The sequence below is a fragment of the Ambystoma mexicanum genome, chromosome 1p (assembly GCF_040938575.1).
Source record: "Ambystoma mexicanum isolate Mex_15411 chromosome 1p, UKY_AmexF1_1, whole genome shotgun sequence".
Lineage (NCBI taxonomy): Eukaryota > Metazoa > Chordata > Amphibia > Caudata > Ambystomatidae > Ambystoma > Ambystoma mexicanum.
Window position 1 is genome coordinate 499544271 of NC_090921.1, and position 21154 is coordinate 499565424.

Consider the following 21154-nt stretch of genomic DNA (forward strand, 5'->3'; position numbering starts at 1 on the left):
GTTACCACTGTGCCTTTCTTGTTAAATATTCTAGATAAAGCTGCATATCTGCAGATCCAGTCTTATCTGGAATCAAACAACATCCTGGGGAAAAGGCAATCTGGATTCCATCCACATCATGGCGATGAGTCGGCATTGCTCATCCTCAAAAATCAGTTATTAGAAACAATGGACAAAGGTAAGCCTGCGCTGCTCCTTCGCCTGAATCTGTCGGCCGCCTTTGATCTGGTGGACCACAGGATCCTCTGCAGACAGCTCAGAGAGGCTACCCACTTCTCCCAGGAAGCCACAGCCTGGATTACATCTTTTCTGGATGTTAGAGTCATTAGAGTCTTCTCTGATCAGGCCTCGGCCACCCCACCTCCCATCTATTGTGGTGTCCCACAAAGTTCATGCACCTCCCCAATCCTCTACAATATCTTCATCCTACCCCTCTTTAATGACCTAGACGAGCACGGCATAGCATTCACAAACTACGCAGATGACGCGCAAATTCTCCTCCCCCTCTCCAGCTCCTATGAACAAGACCTAAACTCCCTCAAGGAGACCTATGCCGTCATCTAGGCCTGGATGGTGGCTAATGGCCTATGTCTTAATGGGGACAAAACAGAAATCCTATTGGTAGGCCCCAAGGAAATTCTGAACAAACTAGACAGACAATACAGCAACTTCAGCATTGAGAACACCGTAACAACAGTCTCTACTGCTGTCAAAACACTAGGTGTGTACCTTGACTCCACCCTATTAATGAAGCGTCAAGTCAGTGCCATCTCATCATCAGCGACTCTTACAACCAAAATCATCAATGTAGTTAAACTGTACCCCTCAGCCATAAATTGCCTTAATATAGCTAGGGCCACCATCTGGGCCAAGCTGGACTATTTCAATGCCCTGCTCCTAGGCACTTCATCCAAAAACCTCAACAAACTTCAAATCACACAAAATAACGCTCTTAGAGTGGCTCTAAGCATTCCAAGGAGAGACCATATATCTCAGGCCAGACGAGACGCCCACTGGCTCCCAGTCAAAGAACGTATACTGATTAAGACCTTCACCATCACCCACAGATTCCTCTCCCACTCAGCACCCCCTACCTGTCAGAAAGAATTCACCAGACACCTGTAAACAGACCCAAACGGACCCAATAGTCACACCAGTTTACAGTCCCTGCTTTCAAAAGAGCCAAAGCTGGTGGAGCTAGCTTCTTGGTGTTAGCATCTAAAAACTGGAATGCACTACCACTCAAGCTCAGAAATGTAACCTCCTTCATCGTGTTCAGAGAAGCCTTGAAAACAAAGCTCTTTTATTAGACTGTATGTGATGTAGTTCCCCTGTAACCATAGAATATACTTACTGTATAATGACAAGCAACCATGTAAATGTTTGTATCTTCTTCCATCCTATGAATCGTTATCCAAGTGAGCCCTCTGTAACAGTGCCACGATGCCTCAGGGCCACTGTGCGCTTTATAAATTAAAATAAATAAATACAAATAAATAAATAAACATGAACCCGCTCCACTCCCAGACACGCCGGTGCCTCCATGCTTTTCCCACCAACGGCATACATTTGTTTCCTTCTCCCTTGGCATGTCGCAGTACAAATCACATGTCCTGATGGTGGGGGCAGCCCTCACCTACTCTCTGGTCTTTCCGATTGATTGGTTACCTTACAGTTCTATGGCCATGAGTCTTGTGTTGCTCACTGCACTCAAACGCTTATGTCTTGGGGTTCTTTGGCCATTATAAGTTAACAATCTGGACTTGCCGAAGGTCTAATGTTCTTGCCCCCTTCCCATGGGATGGCTTCTTCAAAGATCAATTCCGGCTCTCTCTTGGCCTTGCAGGGCACATTCCGTCTGGGTTGCATGCACTGCTGCTAAGATACACTAAAGGACTGTGTGTATGTGTTCAAGAAAAAAACTTTCTGCAAAGCTGCCAGGGCTGCGAGAGAACACACACACACCCGTCTTACTCTTTGGACTAACTGTAAGCATACTAGCATAGCCATGGTACTAGGCCTCAACGGCCTCCACCTTCTAAAAAGGAGTTTCATTACACACGTGATTCTAATGTTACAATTCACCAAGTTTCTACTACAATCCAGCTCTTATGAGTGGGCCCCCTTGATGCTCCATTCTCCCAGCTCCCCTACAGCATCTCCTTCTACAACCACCTCTTCCTAAATCTCCAAGTGGCCTGGGACCTTCGCCCCTGCTTCCCAACACACCCTCCATATATTTATCCTTGTAGCTATGCCAGAGACAAAACCACATTGATCTGAGTGTTTTAAGAGGCTGGTTACTTGTGTTAGTCTATTTGCTAGATGCACAGATTTTGGTTTCACCATTTAACAGTGAGATTGGTCAGTATGAGGAGTATACCTACTTTGGTTGCCCTTTATTTATGAAGGGCTATGATAGAGGCCATTCTTAGGTCATCTGGTATTTCCCCTTCATCACTGCATTCTATAAACATATCTAGCATTGGTTTCACCATTTTATCTCCCATCCGCGTCCAGTACTCAAGTGGAATTACATTTGAGCCTGGGTCTGCCCTAATTGCAGCTGGATGATCCTCTCATGCACTTTCTATGGTGTAATTTCCGTGTCCATCTCATTCCTTGGCCACTCTCCAAGCACAGGCATTCCAGATATTCCTCTACCTCTCTGTATAATCCCTGTGATAAGTGCACACATTTGTTAGCTATTTGACTTTCTGTCATGAGGTGTTCTTCCCCGTTTGTTCCTTTTGCCATAATCCATCGTGATTCCTCTTCTCTTTTCTCTAACCAGGCCAGCATTTTCCCTGCCTTGCCTCCTATTTCATGTACTCTTGCTTTCGTTCCCCAATATGACTTCCTAGTCTCATCTGTCGCCACGGGTTTATACTGGGCATTGACCTTCAAAGGCTCCCTTCTCGCCTTGATTGTGTTTTCCATTAAATATTTATTTGCTTTCTCTTCTATTTATTTTTCTAAGTACACCAGCTTGGCATGTCTTTTTTTTTGTTTTGGTTTAATGTTGCGATTGCTCTTCCCCTGAGGACCAGTTTATATGCCTCCCAGCGAGTGATGCTGCTGCCTACCGCTCCTTCATTCAATTTAAAGTATTCCTCCTTTTAGTACCCTCATGCGTCTCTTTACCCAAGTAAGATGCATTCAGTCTCCATCTGCATTGACCTTTCAGCTCCTTCCCAGTAATCCTTATAAATAGTGGGATGTGATATTTGGAAATATTCTGCTTCCGTACCCTACCCATCCCTGTGCAGAGAACGAAGATATAGCCTCGGAGGGTGAGTGATGCATGTGGCCCCGGATAGAACGGGAAACCTCTTTCTCTAGGATCTAGTCCACTCCAAACATCACTCATTCCTCCTGTTGCTTCTACAATCAATGCAAGCCTAATGGATGTGGTAGTTTGGGATATTGCACCCCTTAGTGTGGCTCCGTCTGGATCGTCATGCATTTGATTGTTCAAATCTCCTTCCATTATCGTTAAGTCCGCTATATGAGTCACCAGGAGTGGCTGTAACACCGTTAAAAAATCTGATTGTAGGATGGATGCATATACGCTCAGTATGGGTATGTTTTCCCTGCACAGTTCACCTGTTACTATAATATATCTCCCATGAGAATCCCTCTTTACTGTATCGGTTTTTAGGGGATGGTGTGCCTTATTAAAATAGCTACTCCTCTTGACCCTGTGTAGTATCCCGTGTGTTCCAGCACCTTGTAATGTCTTATGCACAGGAACCTGCATGAAGTACATAGCAGATGTCTCTCTGGCAGTAACATTACATATGATTTGTGTCTGTTGAGGTATTTGGTGACTAACCCTCAATTTATCTTATCGTTCAATCCATTGACATTTTGTTCTCTTCTAGGATAACCTTCAAGTGCAACCTGTGTTTAGCATACCCCACTGATGGAAAACCTCTAAAGCCATCATGCATTTCTGAGGCATGCTAAGGGTGAAATACCATCAGGAGTTTAGACTTGACCGTAGTAATAAAAGCAACAAACAAATAAACCCAGTAAACTCCCCACTCCCCATAATTCCCCCAGCATGAAGCATCTGTCGACCTCAGTGAACTGAAAACCATTCGTCCTCGCCCATTGTTGTGAGTCTTAGATGGGGCGGGGGGCACAATCACCTGTGCCGCCACCTACGCAGCACAACCGTTCATTCATCTGTTTCTTAAGTAGTGTGCATTCTACTACACGTAAATCTCTCTTTCACTGCCAACTTCTCAGCTGATAGTATTTTCGGATGTGCTGTGTTAGCAGTCGTCTAGTGAAGATCCTCCAGTACCATTTATTTGACTGTCACCTGACGCCATGTTGTCCTTTCTTTCCCCATGATGACCCTTCGATTTCCCCTTCTTGTTTAGGCCAAAAGTCTCTGCCCAGTCTCATGCCTCTGTCGGATTTGTAAAGAATCAGACTCCTTGGCGACCTATCGCTGAGTTTCGCAAGGTACGTTTTAGAATACTGTGAGGAACTCATAGTGGCAACAGTAAAGACAGACACAAGTGATCACAGTTCAGGGGTGTTTATCAAACTACGCAGGTTGGAAAAATGCCTCATCTAAATCTAAGAGGGGAGCAAGCATCAACCATCAAATAATAATAAGGCAGTCCTTATGGCATTGTGTCAAATAACAAAGGCCTATACTAGGAAATCTATTGCCAACCTTACAACTAATACATAAAAGCGTTTGGGAGGGTTTTCAAAAAAAGAAAAGAAGTGTTTATAAATAATATAACAGGATGCAGTAGCTTGGTTCTCCCTTTCACAAGTTTTGAGCACAGGGTAAGGTCGGATCTTGGAGCACAGCACAAACCTGAGCTTCCCCAGCACGAGTAGACAGTTCTTGTTCCAGTTTATCATGAGACTCGATGGCCAATTCTCGTTTCACTTGAAAGTCTCTTGCCTTGGAGGACCTGAAGTATTCAAACAAATAAACAAAAGTTTCTTCAACAAATGAAAGTTTGTTTCCTGGTTTTACTTAGGGTGAGGATTCTTCCCACCTGGGCCCCCTCTTCCGGGCAATGACCCCTCTTTACTTTTAGCCTCCCTTCTCCGGGTCCACTATGGCTTTTCCTTTGCTCATAAATGTTAATGGGCCTCATTACAAGTGAGGCGGTAAGGGGTTAACGGCACCGGTAAAGGTGCCGGCACCGTTAACCCCGTACTGCCTCATTACAAGGTTTCCTCGCGGGACCCGCTCTGGACGCCTGGTCAGACCAGACGTCCTTTTCGGGTCCCGCGAGGGGAGCAGCATGTTAACAACAGGCCCGTCATTAACAGGCCCGTTGTTAGCATGCTCCCCATTCCCATTGAGCCCTATGGGGGCTCAAATTGGAATGGGGATGGTCCAGGTCTGGGTTCCCTGAATGGGGATATACCAGGCCCTCCAAAGTCGGAATGGCCTGGTATTTCCCCATTCAGGGACCGCGGACCCGGACCCGAGATTGGAGGCAGCCATGCCCTTACTAAGGGCATGGCTACCTTCCAAACTCGTAATGAGACCCAATGTCTTTTTAAACAGCTCCAGTGGACATCCCTTGGCCGGGTTCATCTTTGTCAACACACTGTTTTTTGGGACATTAGACTTCTCATCAGCATCCCTCGGTCACGTTCACTTTTGCCAACTTCACATTCATAAAAGTTTGTGGGATTCCCTTCCCTTGCTTTCTCAGGTTCGTAGATCAAAGGCTGCGACTGTACAGGGATTTTGCTTGACCTCCTGTATGACCACTTTGACCTATCTTAGTGGCTCTCCTACGGCCTTCTGGTTTCTGTAATTTTACTCAAATGGGGATCAACTAGAGTTTCTTGGAGCAGCACCCACGTGGTGCTGTGTCCCCCTCTGCAGCTGGTCTCCCCTTTACATTTGTACAGTTCTTTGAACTTTCTCACTTTGCAACTTTCATTCACCATAGCCCGGTTCTTATCGGCTCCCCCTCTACTCACCGGCTGTGATGAACCGCTTGGCTTTCTTCTTCGCTGGAGTCAAGGCTGGTACCACGGTAGCAGGGGTTTTCCTCACTTACGCTTATCAGCGTCGACACGCTTCGTGTACCGTTGACATCTGTTGCAGCACACTTGGGCTATTGTCCTCGGTCTTATGATTCCCTCTGCATAGGTTTCGCGGGTCTGTGTCGGAAAGGGCAAGGACATGTCTCTCCTTGTCAGCCTCTCCATATTCTCATTTCTCCTCCTCTTGAACTGCCGGGTGTGGATAGCGGTCTCATTGTGCATTCTGCCTTGCTCGTACTGTACTCTCTTGCTCCACCTTTTATCCCTGTGGGGAAGGGAAAGGGCCGTCAGGTGTGTGTGATTCTGATCAATTGCCTGACTTGGCCTGACACTTGTATTGGGACATGTCAGGTAAACAGCTCTGGTGTTAGTCTGTTCTCTGGTGTGTCGTGTGAAAGTCTTTGTGTCGGAAAAGGGGGTTCTCTGCTTCCCCCACTCTTGCTGACATTTTATGTTAGTCCTGTCACAACAAACCTACATCCACACCTATGGGGTCGATTTTCTGTCCCAGCATAGGTCTTGCTTCATGTATGGCGTGTAGGATGTCCTGTGTGGATTGGACTGAGGTTGTACTGAGGTTGCTTTGTGTCCATCTCCTGTGATGCTCAGGGCCGCACATGGTAATTGTGTCTATCGTAGGTTGTGTAAGTGATTTCCTGGGCTTCTCCTTGTCTCTAGTCATGACTCACTAGCAAGCTCGTTTTCCGCTCCCCTCTCAGCCCCCCTTTAGTCATGTAGAATAGTCTCCAGGTTCCCTGCCCCCAATAAATTCAGGCTAATTCTGTTTGCTTTCCCTATTCACCACACTACCAGACTTCTTGTTAACCTGCCAGGTGTCTGTATTGTCCCAGGAGCTACCTTTCCTGTGTTTGTCTCTGGTGTCCACAGGAGTAGGTTAGTGTTCTATGTTTGGGGGGCAGGGGAGAACGTTCTCGCTGTGGATGTTGCCGGGTTCCAGCCTCTGGTTGATCTTCTCAGCCAGCTATCTTTATCTTGTGAGCAAGCTTTATCTTGCCAACCGGGTGGGTTCTGATCCTGTCACATCCCAAGTTCCTCTTTGCTGGGAGAACTCCTTGGGTGCAGCAATTCAACTTGCTTGCGCACTGGCTCCCTCTCACCACTTTCCACCATCACAACTGTCTGCCCACTAAGGCAGGGGGCCTTTCCAGGGACCTGCTCAGGGTCATCTGGCTCTCCCCACTACAACCCTAGTCACATGGCCGTTGCATACCTTGGACAGTGATCTTTTATCCATGCTAGGGGTTTCCCTGCCCACACACTTGTCCTGCTCCATGCATCCTCCATGGCTCACCGGCGACACTGCAGATAGAATGCCAGCAGGCCGTTTGGCACAGGCTTCCTGCCTCAGCTTCCAGCAGCAATACTGCTCTTCCTCTCCTATCTCGTTCAACTGAGCCCAGCGGTTGTCCAGCTTGCTCATCAGTCTTGGGAGGATTGCTCAGGGGCAACTCGCTCGCCGTGGAAGCAAGACGACGTGGAGCAACACAGGTTCGATCCCTGGGTCCACGCTTAGAAACCTCTGGATATTAAGTGCGTTATAAATAACCAATTATATAATTATAATAATCAGTCCCCGTTGCGGCTGCTTGCAACCTTATTTTCTTCTAGTTTCCAGAGCTGCTTCGCTCTTCCCGTCGCTCCTGTGTTTGCTCCAAGGGGTCACTCATCCAAGTCGACCTTCAATTCGGGTTGAAGCCCGTTTTGAGTGGACCAATTTGACTTTGGCCACTGCTGGCAGAGTGGAATTGATGAACGCCACATGTATTCCATCTCCCTGCACAACAGCACCCCTTTATCTCCTCTTGATAGTGGAAAATGAACCTCCCTAATCTTTCCTGCAGGCCCAATTGATGTTGTTTGGTCTCTGCCACTTGGCCCAAATTCAGGCGGAGTTTTTCTTCTATTTGATGGCAGACCCCACTAGGTCTCCTGTAGAAGCTCCAGTTCTGCTCATGCCCCCTCCCTAATGTTATATTATGTGCTCATTACTTCATCCACTGTGAGCTTCAGACCCTCAGATTATGCCTCCTGTCCCTACTCCTGCTATCTAACACCTTACTAGCTCATCCTCCAGCCACTTCCTGATACCTTTCTCCAACTACCTCCCAATGCCGTTCTCCTACCTGCTCCTGATGTGGTTCTCCAAACCCCTTCTGATGGACCCTCCTGAAACCTCCTGATCTCTTCCCCAATTATCTCTGCCTCTTTCTCCACCCTATTACTTATCTATTTCACAAAGACCTCCTGATTCCTCTCTCCTCCTTCAATAACCATCTTCTGATGTTTCTTCAACTACCTCCTGAGGTTTCTACTCCTCCTCTTGTCTCCCCAACTCCATTTTACTGAGTCTCGCCCCCAGCTCCCTCCACCATTTGCTTTCTAGATTAAAACTAACTCCAAACACCTGCCACAACCTCGTAGTCTGCACACCCACATACTCTCCTCCCACTGAGCCAGGGTTTAAACATCGTAAGGACCCCTTTGCCCGGTTTTGGTTTTGTCTGAGGGTCTGCAGCTGAGCGGCCTAATTGTGCGGGGATTCCGATTGGCAGCCTGTAATTGTGGTACCATGATCTCGTGTGTCTGATTCATTCGAATGTTCTTCCATTTGCACGCATACCACGATTTTCAAAGCCCAGCCACCATCTTACAAAAGGACTGCATGTCTTTGCTCGCATGCATACAGGTGTGTAACTCCCAAAGTGAATCTGCTTTTGCTTACCCTTGTGCCGTGAGTGTTTACATATGCTAGCTACTAAAATATGTTGTTATGAAACTTGGCTTATTCTGCACATGGGTGTGCTTCGCGGGAGGTTTGCGGACAGCATCAATGGGATGCTGATTCTTCCCAGTCAATTATGCGTCTCTTAAAGAGTAAATATCATTTTGGTTCTGCAAGTGGCTGTCACATGCCAAATGCTGGCGACTAGGTGAGGGTGATGCCATCATCCACTAGCTTTAGGAGGTCCCTGTCCCCTTTAGCCGCCCCACTAGAAATCCCCAGAATGAGGGAAGGTGTTATAGTAGTAACATTGAAGCACCCCAATTGGCAAAGCATGATCATGACTCCGCCTCCCTATCTCTCACATAGTCTGGGGGTGGTGTGAGAATGCTGACCCCATGCTCCGGCAGTGCAAAAGCAGGGGTAGAAAGAGCGGCACCCTGTGCTAGGCTACTCCCCTTCTTGTCAGGGCCAGTATTCATGACCTGTCCAGAAAGGGATTGATTTAGAGCAGCATATTCCTGCCGGCTATGACGGTCACATGCTGAAGATCTGTGAGCCAGGAGCCAAGTGAAGATTGCCTGGTAAGTATACTTATTATATTTATATGTATTGATATTGTATGCATGTGTGATACGTGCATGTGTGTGTGTTTAAGTGGGTGCATGTGAAAGTGTGTGTGCATACTTGAGAGCAGGTGCATGCATGTTTGGGAGTGTGTGCATGTGTGTGTTTGTGTGGGGTTGTGAGAGTGAGCCAGCTACACTTTAAATGTGAACATGAAAACATGTTTTACAATATAATGCTGGCATATGTTGTGGGAAAAAGCATCAAAAAAGTGTTTTGCAGAGGAAATAGTGGTTTGAGACATGAACATCTTGTTACACTTACATTGCCGGTCTTTTTTGTGGCCACATGCATCTAGAAAGGGTTTTACAATGACAAGGCTAGAATATATTTTGGGCATATGCATCTGAAAGTGTTTTTATGTGACAACACTGGTATATCATGAACATGTCTTTACAGTGGCAGTACTGGCAAATATGGTGTCCACAGGCATTGGGAGTGATTTACAGTTGCAATGATGGCATATATTGTGGGCACAGGACTATTAAAATGTGTTTTTAATATAATATTGTGTACTGTTGGTTATTTGGATTCTATTTTGAGGTGTTTTCCTACAGAACAAATTGTAAATTGTATAGCTTTTACCCACTTTCTCTGAAAGGAAACATTTGCTGTAAATCTCAAAATGTGAACTCGTTATTTTAAACACATCTTGAAGGAACACCCAGTAGTAGTTTGCTTGCTACACTGTTGGCCCTTGGTTGGCCGCTAATCCATGCATAATAGTTTACCTCCACTTTCACACAGACAGCCACGAAAGACAAAATACTAACCACTGAACAGAACACACCACATGGCTCACAAAAGTAAGACCAGTCACATGAAACGTGGAGGGTAATGACATACTTCTAGAAACAATGCAGCATACAATGTGCCCTTTATCTGCAAAAATGTGGCGAGAGGCCTGTGATACTCCCACCAATTTGAGACTAACATAAGTGTTGAAATTATATAGAGGCAATTGTATAGGGAGTGCCCCCCCCTGCACTACAGTGTCATCTTTTATTCCCCTGTTTGCACAGAAATACCACACACCTGAACTGATAACACATACAAAGAGAGGCTAGGAGGTTGCATGTATACATATAAATATATACATATATTTCTAAGTGGGTATATTGTGACAGGGTCAATGACTTGACCTGGACATAAAACTGGGGGAGGCACCTAAACCCTTAAGGGTGCCTTGAATGATATGTACAGTACCACCCCCTGCCTTCCAGTGCTGTTTTTGGCTAGTCTTCTCTTTCTTCTTTTACAGAACGACCTGGGCCAGAATGCATTGCACCGGCAGCGAAACAACCAAAAAAGCAGAAAACGCCAAACTCTACAAATAACACAAACTGTGAACGAGCTCGACAACCCAAGAGTGTCCATCTCACCAACACAACCAATAGCTTACAGCGAAAAAAGAAAAAAGAAATTCCAGTCTCACCACAACAGCAAGCAGAGAAAAGATCAGAGGCTGCAAACTGGAAGCAAAACTGTTCTAAAAAAAGGGGGAGGTCTTAGAGGCAATTTAAAATATTTAACCTGTGTAACCCAGGCAATGGAGAAAAAGCGCCATGGACAGCTCATCCATAATGGGGGATGGGGCATCAATCCAATCCTTTTGGACGATCCGCCTAGCCAGTCCAGTGAAAACACTAAGCCCTCCATTAGCTGCAACAAGCAGATGATGGATCGATCTTTGACTGGCTTGAACTGTCAAATGGAAAAAGTCATAGTACACCAGGTCACATGTGCAAAAGGCCATGCAAGGTCAGGGGTGTTTTGCTTCCCCATCCTTGCATACCAAATTGGGGATGCAGGCTGGGGTACTGGGGTACTGTAACTCTGAATGTGCGAGGGAGTGCTCCTGCGCCTCCCCGCACATTCTGAACTGCTGGGGCATGCTGCAGGGGGCACTTCAGCTCCTGTCCTCATGTGCACAAACCAGGAAGCGCACACTGCTTCCTGTTTATGTTGTGTGAGAGCCTGGAAGCAGGGGAGCCATTGCGGGTCCTGGCGATGCAGATTCTGAGGGTAAGAAAACAAATATGTTAATGGGTGTGTGGCTGCGTGTGTGATGAATGGGTGGTGTATGTTTGGGTGTGCACGTGAATGAAAGACTGTATGTTTTGTGCGTGCACGTGTAAGTAAGAGAGTGAGTGTGTATGGGTGTGTGAGTGAGTGTGTACAAATCTGGAAAAAAGACTCTCCTTCCTCAGCCCCCAAATCTGGGTGTGTGGGAGGGGAAACCAAACAATGTAGAGGCTCACTTACCAGCACAGTGAGCACCTCTTTGATTTGGGATGAATCAGAGACGCACTCACCTGCACAGTGCTAAATGTGCTGGTCAGTGCATCCCAATTTGGGCGAACCCCCTTCCCAGGCTCTCCCAATTCAGAGGCCCAGTAACCACGGTGACCATCATCTGATTTGGGATGCAGAGGGGGGGTTCCTTTTTTTACCGGACATCAATATTAAAGGAAACATAATATCATGTTTGCTTTAACCATGATGCCCAGTAAAAAATGCCAATGCAGAAGCATAAAGTATAACCAGACTAACTGCAGCACTGCAGTCCAGTCTCGCCATATAACAACACGTACCATGTTTTCCATGATAAGAGTTGTTACACGGCTAGATTGTACTGCATTGCTCTAGCTAGTCTGGTTACCTTTTCTGACTCTGGTATGGCATGATTTTCTGGGCATTATGGTCAAAGCCACCATGATAAGAGTTAGGTTGCTAGAGTAGCCCATGTTGCTGCAGCCAGTCTGGTTACCTTTTCTGCCTCTGACATGGCATTATTTGCTGGGCATTATGGTTAAAGCCAACATGATAAGAGTTATCTTGCTAGAGTAGCCCATGTTGCTGCAGACAATCTGGTTATGTTTTCTGCCTCTGGCATGGCATTCTGTATTGGCAGATAGAAAAGAACATCACACACACACACATATCACAAAGGTTGAACAGAGGGGAGGACCTTGTAGCATTCTTTGCCTTTTCTGAGGTAGTGGCTGAGACATCGGGCTGGCACCAGGACTATTGGGCCAGGTGCACCAGCCCCATTCTGATGGGTGACGCCCAACAGGCTTTCCGGACCGTAAACCCAGATGGAACCACACCACATGAAGAGTTCAAGCAGGGCATCTGAGAAGAGATGGGATAAGATTGCAAACACTATTGCATGTGCCGCGTCCATCTTCAAGTCTGAAAAGCAGAAATGCCCCAACAGATGTCATTCTGCATAAAGGACCTCCTGAAATAAATGGTTGAAAGAGAAAACCTCTGAAGAAACAATGGAAATGCTGGTCCTAGAATAGTTTGTAGAGTCTCGGCCCCTGTATCTTCAGACAATAGTCTATGACATGCATGTGCCCTCACCCGAACAAGCCATACACATGGCTAACATTGTCATCAGAGAGTGATGTATTACTGGCAGCTAGCCTTAGGACCTAAGAAAGTTGGAGAAACATGAAATGTAGATCAAGAGATAGTCCCGTCCTGAGAAAACCCAGTCCTGTTCAAAGTATGTTGGAGAGTAAGACCAGCCTACCCTGCCTGTCGGACAGAGGAAACCCTGACCTAGTATATGTACAGAGGAGATCAGATGCAACACCTGCCGAAAGCTGGACACATTGCAAAGTTCTGTCCAGAATTAAAGAAGGAGGAGCCTACTCTGGTTTTCTAGGAAAATCTCATCTTGAACCAGTCTTTGAATATGCGACTGAATCAACAGGCTCAGAGGATCTACCGGATCTATTGCCTGAGGAAGAGGAAGCTCATGACCGTCCGTCCTGGACTGTCTACACCATCAGAGAAGTAGACCGAGAATTCCATCTGCTTGCGAAGGTTCAGGGCAAATTGGCCAGAGCTTTGTTAGACTCGTCAAGCAGGAGAACTGCCATCGGGTCAGATTTGATAACACAGGAAGAATTCAGCACAGGACCCCCAGCCCAGATAATGTGTGCACATGGGGATGCTGGCTTGTATCCCGAGCTAAAGTTGGGCCAGAAGGTTTTCATGTCCATGATAGTGAAGCAGGGACTACCTGTACCATTTTCAAGCTTCTGCAGATTATTACGGCCATTCGTGACAATACACTTTACAGAAAAACAACCATTTACATAAAAATAAGTAACTGTACAGATGAACAGAGACAAAACAGGGGTAATTGGCTGATTACTAATCCTCGTTCTGAGTGATTAAAAGAAAGTCAAATTTGGTGAAATGGTTGGTTAATTCTTTTCAAGTGATAAAAGTTGAAATGCTATAGACTGCAGTTGCCAACTCTGTCTCATGATGTCATGAAAATGTTCTTTACAAATACCAATGAGGATGAAGAGTAACCGAACCAATTCATCTTCATTTTGCATGAGGTCAGGTTTAGCTTGTGGTGGGTGTTTTCCAGGGAAACCAGCCTCCATCTCCCAGCCAAGAATGCTTTGCTCAATATTGACTTTCTCAGTTTGTTTCAGGAGTCTGGATTCACGGTTCTAACCAGAAACAGGGGCTCAGTCTGTGGCTGTGCATGCTGCTTTCTGGACCTAGACTTCCAGCAGGGAGCAGTTTCTGTATAAATGCCCCTCTGAACCTGCTGTGGGAGTCCAGCGTCATTGTCCTATTCCACAGCAGTTTCTGCACTCTGGTTTCTTCCAGATTCTTCTGGGAAAAGTCTATTCTAGTCTATCCTGTTTTGCTACATTCAATATTCCAGACGATAGTAGTTTCTCTGCATATCTTTCCTTGGTTTCAGTCTGGGAATGTAGATTTGATGTCCCTGTATGGAGTAGGATTCCTAGTGTTTATTCTTCAGTTCTGTCTGGGAATCTGGACTCAGAATCCTAGCACGCAATGACTCCTCAGTTAGGGCTTTGTTTAAGTGGCTCTGGACACCTGGATTCAGGGTCCAGCATTTTCTTTCTTTTTAAATTTATTCATTTATAACGCGCAGGTAGCCGGCATGCAGCACATTCTTGGTGTGGGGTTGCTTCAGTTAATTCTGGCACTTGAAGTCATGGTCCTAGTAAGCGCAAGGTTTTTAGCATGTTATTTTTTTCAACTCAGTCTGCGAATGTGCATTCAGTTTGCTGGCATGCAGCATTTTGTCAGCATGCAGATCCTTCAGTTTGGGTTGGGAACCTAAACACAGTGTCCAGGCGTTCTTCTCAGTGCTGAGGTTCTTCAGTTTCCTCTGGGACCTTGGACTCATTATCCCAGAATAAAGCCAATTATTAGCATATCGTTTCTACCGTTCATTCTGGTCTCTTGCACTACCTGTCCCAGTATGCAACTGGGTCTTAGCTTGTGGTTTCTAAGGTTTGCTCCGGGAACTTGGATTCCGTGCCTCAGTGGGCAGCTTTCTCCGCCATGTGTTCGTCCTTGGTTACGCTCCTGTCTTAGCAGCTTTGGGACTTTTCTCTCCTAGTTTGTAGCTTTGCTCTTTAGAGCTTTTGCATCTTTGCGCAGCTTCAATACCGCAAGATTCTGACGATTTGCAGGAAGAGGATGCCTCTAGCTCTTTCCCCAGGTAGCGCTTTTCAAAAGGCAGCAGCGCTGTGGGAGGCGCCACTCAATCGGCAACATTGTAAACGGACTGCTGAAATGGGTGATTATTCAGCTACCTCCTCCCCTGAACGTTCTCATTTCCTTCTGGGATTCAGACAGAGCAGAGAAGCGAGAGAGGAAAACTACATCATTTTGCGGTTGTTCTTGTCTTTTTCAGTTTGAAATGTCAAATGGGTGACGAGCGAGAAACCAGCTGAAGATATTTGTTCGGTGAAAACTTTGTTACGTGGCAACCACATGATGGGTTCATGGTCAGTGGTCAATTATTTGATTTAATTTGATATTTTTTTAAGGCTGGCTTTACCCACAGGGCCTCAGTGACCGTTGCAATGTTCAAACGTCCAAAAGGCAGGAGGTGAAACGGAAGTTACCAAATCTTTTTGGGCTAGGGTAGAAAGGTGAGGGTAGACAAGCGGTAGCAGGGGAGGTGGAGCAGATGGCTTCTGGATGCGGAAACAGCTATGTTTCCAGGCTATTTTAGGAAAGTGGTGACGGAGGGTGCACCACGGATGTGATGTGGTAGGCTGTTGCATGCTCTGGCTGCCCACCTGGAACATGCTTCGTTGTGCGTGCATGCTAGTTTGCAGAGTGGAATGTGCACACGATGCTGCATAGCTTGTCCCGTGTTTGTGCGGGTGATGAGTTTCAGTTTGTCATGAAGGTCAGATGGGGTTTTGAGCTGGATGACCTTGGATACAATGCAGAGTTCTTTGAAGGCAATTCTCTGGAGTATGGCGAGCTAGTGGAGCTTGCCCAAGCTGGGTGATGTGTCAATGTTTGTGTAGGTTGAGGATGTATCTGTCTGTTGGTTTCGGGTGGCCTGTAGGGGGGCTCTAGTGCTATGAGAGCAGCCCAGTGAGGAGAGCATTACTGCAGTCCAGCGCTGTGGTGCGTAAGTCGCCAGGGGGAAGGATGTGTCTTATCTTGTGTATAAGGTATAGTTGTCGATTGTATGTTTTGGTGACATCAGCTATGTGATGTGTGAAGGAAAGGTGGAGATCTATGGTGAAGCAAAGTGATTTGACAGGTGTGGAGAGGGATATGTGTGGGTTGTATGTGGCGAGATCTTTGATCCAAGAGGCAAGGCCAGGTAAAATGACCCCCAGATGGATAATATTGTAACACTTTGATGTCTCACTTGATGGCTAATGTATCTAGCTCTGTCTTGGAGTATCGGTGCTTGCACTGACATAACTTCCTACTGTTGGGAGGATAATTGCTTCTTTTCCTTCTCTGAGCTGTGATGATACTGCTCATAGAGCTACTTTGCAAGCATCAGATTACTCTGCACACCTGAACTACCATCCTGATGCGAGCAAGAGGCTTGAAAATGGTTGACGGGGAAGAACACCCTGCTATATGGTGAATATATCTGGGAACTACAGTGTGCGGTTCACCCACCATTAAAAACTGCTACACTGGAGCTGTGGATCCCGAGGGACGTGCCAGGGTTATTCATACCCCAGTGAGGAGTGTTACACTGACAGCTAGTCCCTCCCTTCTCAGAGAGGTTATCATTGTATGTAAACGGGAAGTGCTGGTTCTCAGCTGCCTCTATTCAAAACTAAAATAACCAGAATTTCCATTAGCGAGGTGAGTGGTACTTAAACTGCAAACCTGGATTGCGTTCCTGAGGACAGTGTGAGGCTTAAAAAAGCTTGACGTAAAAGAACAGTAGGCTATAAGGTGAATAAAGCTGAGAATTGGAGTTCACCCTTGGCTCTCAATGAAATACTGTATACCCATGGCCATTAAAACCTGTTTCGGACGAAAATTCTGAATAAAAATTACTGACCCCACCAAAAGACCTAAAACACACACCACGAAAAGTTCTAACTACCAAAAGTTTGAACTTTTCATGGTATGTGTTTAGATGTTTCGGTGGGGTCGTATGGGCCCTGGAGGGTGTCCCCCGCAGCACCCCCCTCACTACAGTGAGCGGGGAGTTGCGGGGGACACCCCACCAGTAAAAGTGTGTCTGAAGGGAAGGTAGGTAGGGGTGTGGGGGTGAGGTGGGCGTGTGTTGGGGGTGTGGTGAGGGTGTGTTGGGAGTGTGAGTGTGTGGGTGTGAGTTTGAATCTGTGTGATTTTAATGGATGTCCGCATGGGAAACGTACGAACATTTCTGTGTTGCATACATTTCCCATGCAGACATTTCTGTCACGGACCATTCCGTGATGGCAAAACCACACAGATCCATTAAAACGATTTGGGGGGTGGATCTTGGGCAATTTGCTAATCCAAAACTTACTGCAGTCAAATGTGCATGAGCCAGGTTTATCACTGTACAGAGAAGTGACGTTAGGATTAACAGTTGCCATCGAGGTTGCCCATCTCATTTTGGATTGGATTCAAACTTGTAGAGGAGCCCTGGTTCTCCGTAAAGAATCCATCTTAACTCTTCATACATTTAGTATTGATGATGATGTGATTGAAGGCAGGTGTAATTCCCTCGGTGGGAGGTTTTGAGTCAGTGCAACCAAAATCTTGTGACCCTGTTCAGTGGTTTCCATCTCTTCCAACTCCTCTTCCACATATGCAATGTAGAAGTCAAGCATTTCCGCTTTTTCTGAGCTTTGGGATGTCAGGTTTGTGCTGTCAGTTAGCAACTCTTTTGACAGTATCTCTTATGGATGCCATCATGATCAGTACTTGGTCACTTTCTCGTGGGCTAGACCTATCCGTCATGATCTGGGATCACACTTTTAATGCAGGTGCGGCATACTTTTATGAAAGTCATTTACAATAATAGACTTGTGTTCAAAAACTATTATTGCAGTTTGTGTGGGAAGTCTGGATTAGTCTGTCAAATTTGGTATTGGTTGTCTATAGTTGTCCTGGGAGCTGGACTCAATCTTCCAGGATGCAACATTGTATCAATCAGCAATCACCTTATTCATATCATAGACTCTGAAACTTTGTTCTGACAATTCTCCGTATTCAATATCCCAGTAGTGGCTTCTGAGCACATTGTTCCTTCAGTTTACTCTGGACACTTAGATTGACTCCCCCAGTATGTCCTTTCTTCAATCAATTATCAATCAAGTTCAATCTGAAAATGTGGACCCAGTATTCCACTGTGTGGTGGCTTCTCACCCATAAGTTTCCTTTGGTTTACTGCAGCGGGTAAATATTGTGTAGATTGTTCAGTTTCTAGTGGGATCGTGGACCTATTGTCTGAGTATGCATTGAGTTTCCAGTGTGTGCTTTTTCAGTTCAGACTAGAGACTTGCATTGTGTCCCAGTATGCGTCGGGTTTTCATGGTATCCGAGCACACAGCAAATTCTTAGCATGTAGTTTCTTCAGTTCGCTATAGCACTTGATCATAGCTTCCCATTTTATAGCCGGGTCTCAGCTTAGACTTTCCTCCATTTGATCTGGAACTTTAGACTCCGTGCCCAGTTGTGTAGCGGGTTTGCTGCACGTGCTTTTCTGTTCAGCCTGGGTAGGTAAACCTACTGTCCCAGCATGTAACTGCATCGTACCTTTATGTTTCTTCAGTTCGGTTACTTGGACTTTGTCGCTCAGTATGTACCACTTTGCTCAATATGTGTTTTGCCAATGATTCCTTCTTGGTTCATCTCCTCACCAAGGTGCTTGGGCATATTCTCTCTCCTGGTCTGTAGCTTTACTCATTGGACCTTTCCCCTCTGTTGGCTGTCTTCGCCCTTCTTTCCCTCTCAATGGTTGGGTGAATGTTCACAAGCTTTCCATCTCCTTGCTCAAAAAAGTCTGTGCGGGTAGCTGGCTTTCTCTCCCCCACAGAAGATCGGATGACAAAGCAACATTGAAGATAAGCTCCACCTGAGTAAACGCACCACTTTGGTGGACATCTGCCGCAGGCACGGCTATCCATTCACACACTCTAGAATGCAGCTACAACTATGACAAATTCGGTGAAACTGGTCACATAACCGATTTGCACTGAAACACCAGACGTGCCTCAACGACTCTGCCATTAGAATACAACATCAACCTATGACAAAATTCGGTCTAGGTGGATACACATCGATTCTCGTTCACACGCGCTCTGTTGTGACCTCCCGCAGCACCCAGCCATGTGCCTGGCCTCTTGGTTGCTTCTAGAGTCTAGCCAGCCCTTCTAAGTCCTAATCTTGGCCACATACACACAAGCATCTTAAGCCTCCTCTTAGAACTTTCCCACACCTGGACTTCGGTCCCTGCATGCGTTCCATCCACAAATGGGGAAATTGCGCTATATAAATGATGACTACAATACAATACTTTTGCAGAAGGCAGTCTCATTTACTCTGCCTTGGTTTCTCCCCCGTCATTGCAGAAGACGTAACATCAAAATTGGTTGCTCTGTCAATACAAGTTCCCATCTATATTCACCACTCCACTCTCTCAGGCATACACTTTTTGTATGCTGGCATGAGTACCTTCTGTGTCTTCTTCTGGCTCTACAGAATCGATGTTTGAACTTGGGTATTGATGCTAGTGGTCACAACCTCACCTTTCTGGGCTGCTTGGATGCAATACAACAGCTGGTCTCAGTTTTCCTCTCCTCCCGCCTATACTACTTATAGCAGATCTCCATCACCCTACAGAGCTTTTGCCCCCCACAGTAATGGTGAATTGTGGGATGCCTTTGCTTCTTCCTCTAGGTGGTTTGGTGTTAATTTAACGACAGTCATTTTTTCTATGGGTTTTTTTGCCGTAATTTATTTTTGGGGGAAATCCCATCGAAAAAATAGGGAGGTGGGTGGGATGGGAGTATTAGGGTGGGAGGGTCAGGAATAGTCTTACATTAATAGGGGAGGGCAGGATTGGGGGGAAGCACGCCCAACAAACATTTGATGGGCTTTTTCGAAGAAGGAAAATTCAGCAAAAAAACATCGAAAAAATGACTGTCGATAAATGAAGATAGAGCCTTCCAGATTGAATATTTTCCAATGCCTACGGTACTCCATGGTGGACCACAAGACTGACTGTCTGGCCCGGACTTGGTCCTGTGAAATGGATAATTCATCATACAGAACGTGCAATGCAGAGATTTAGTGATCTTTGCAATGCGGAATGATGGTGGTTTTCTCTCTCAGAAAGGGGTCTCTACTAAACAGGCCTGCTCCATGCTGAAAAATATAATTAACATGTGTACACGTTTCTGGGCCCTGTCTACTGGCATGACTGTAGCTGCAATATGATTTTTCAACATGGCAGCTTCACAGAAACATGTGCCTTACTAAAACAGCCTGGAAAGAACCAAATGAATTCCAACATGGTCTGATATGATATGGTATGGCAAGCTGTGGTATGGAATGGTATGGCATGAAATTATATTATGTGGTGTGGTATAGTATGACATGACATGGTGTGATGTGGTATGGTATGGTCTGATATGGTATTGTGTGGAATGATATTGAATTTGATGGTACAATATGAGGTGGGCATAGGTATTTCTGAAGCAAGAAACATTTTCCATTGGCGATGATCTCTTGGTGGGTTGACTTTTTTTCCCATTGCCGATAACCCTAAGAGGTCCTTCTCTACTCTCTGTACAGAGTCTACAGTGTGGTGCTAGACATTAACATTTCTGTCCATACATTTGTTGACATCCAACGTGTCTCTGACTGTGTGTATGTGTCCACGGGCTTCGATGCGACAGCATTGGTAGTGGAGTAGTGTGACCGTCCGCCTCTGAAAAGCGAGCATTGATGGGAGCTCGGTTCGATTCTTACTTACATCCATTGCCTTTTTGAATCGCTTACATTCAATGCTTTTTCGAATTGGCCTTGTTAATGTTTTATTTTAAAATACAAAAAAAACAGAGATGGGATGATAGCTTACGAACCCTTGGGGCACTAATGGGCCTCACTGCTTGGTTGGCCAAATTATTTTGTCTCTGTACTTAGAACTTAAACTGATGGTAAATTGTGAAGTTGTGAAGTTCAAGTGTGGTTCGGTTTGGAGCCTCTTTATGAAATATTCGGTTTTGTGATTTTTTTCCCCCCAGGCTTCAACCAGTGGCTGACTTTATTTAAATCTGTGTTTTTTCAATGGATTTGTTTGGGTTAAAACATCCATCGAAAAAACATTTTCGGTAAAATCATGGGATACCCTACTAATTAGCTTAATTGATACCCGGATCAAGCTAACTGTGGGAGTACCTAGAACGTCTACCAGGATTCTGTGTCTGTTCTGTTCACAACCTGCTGGGAGCC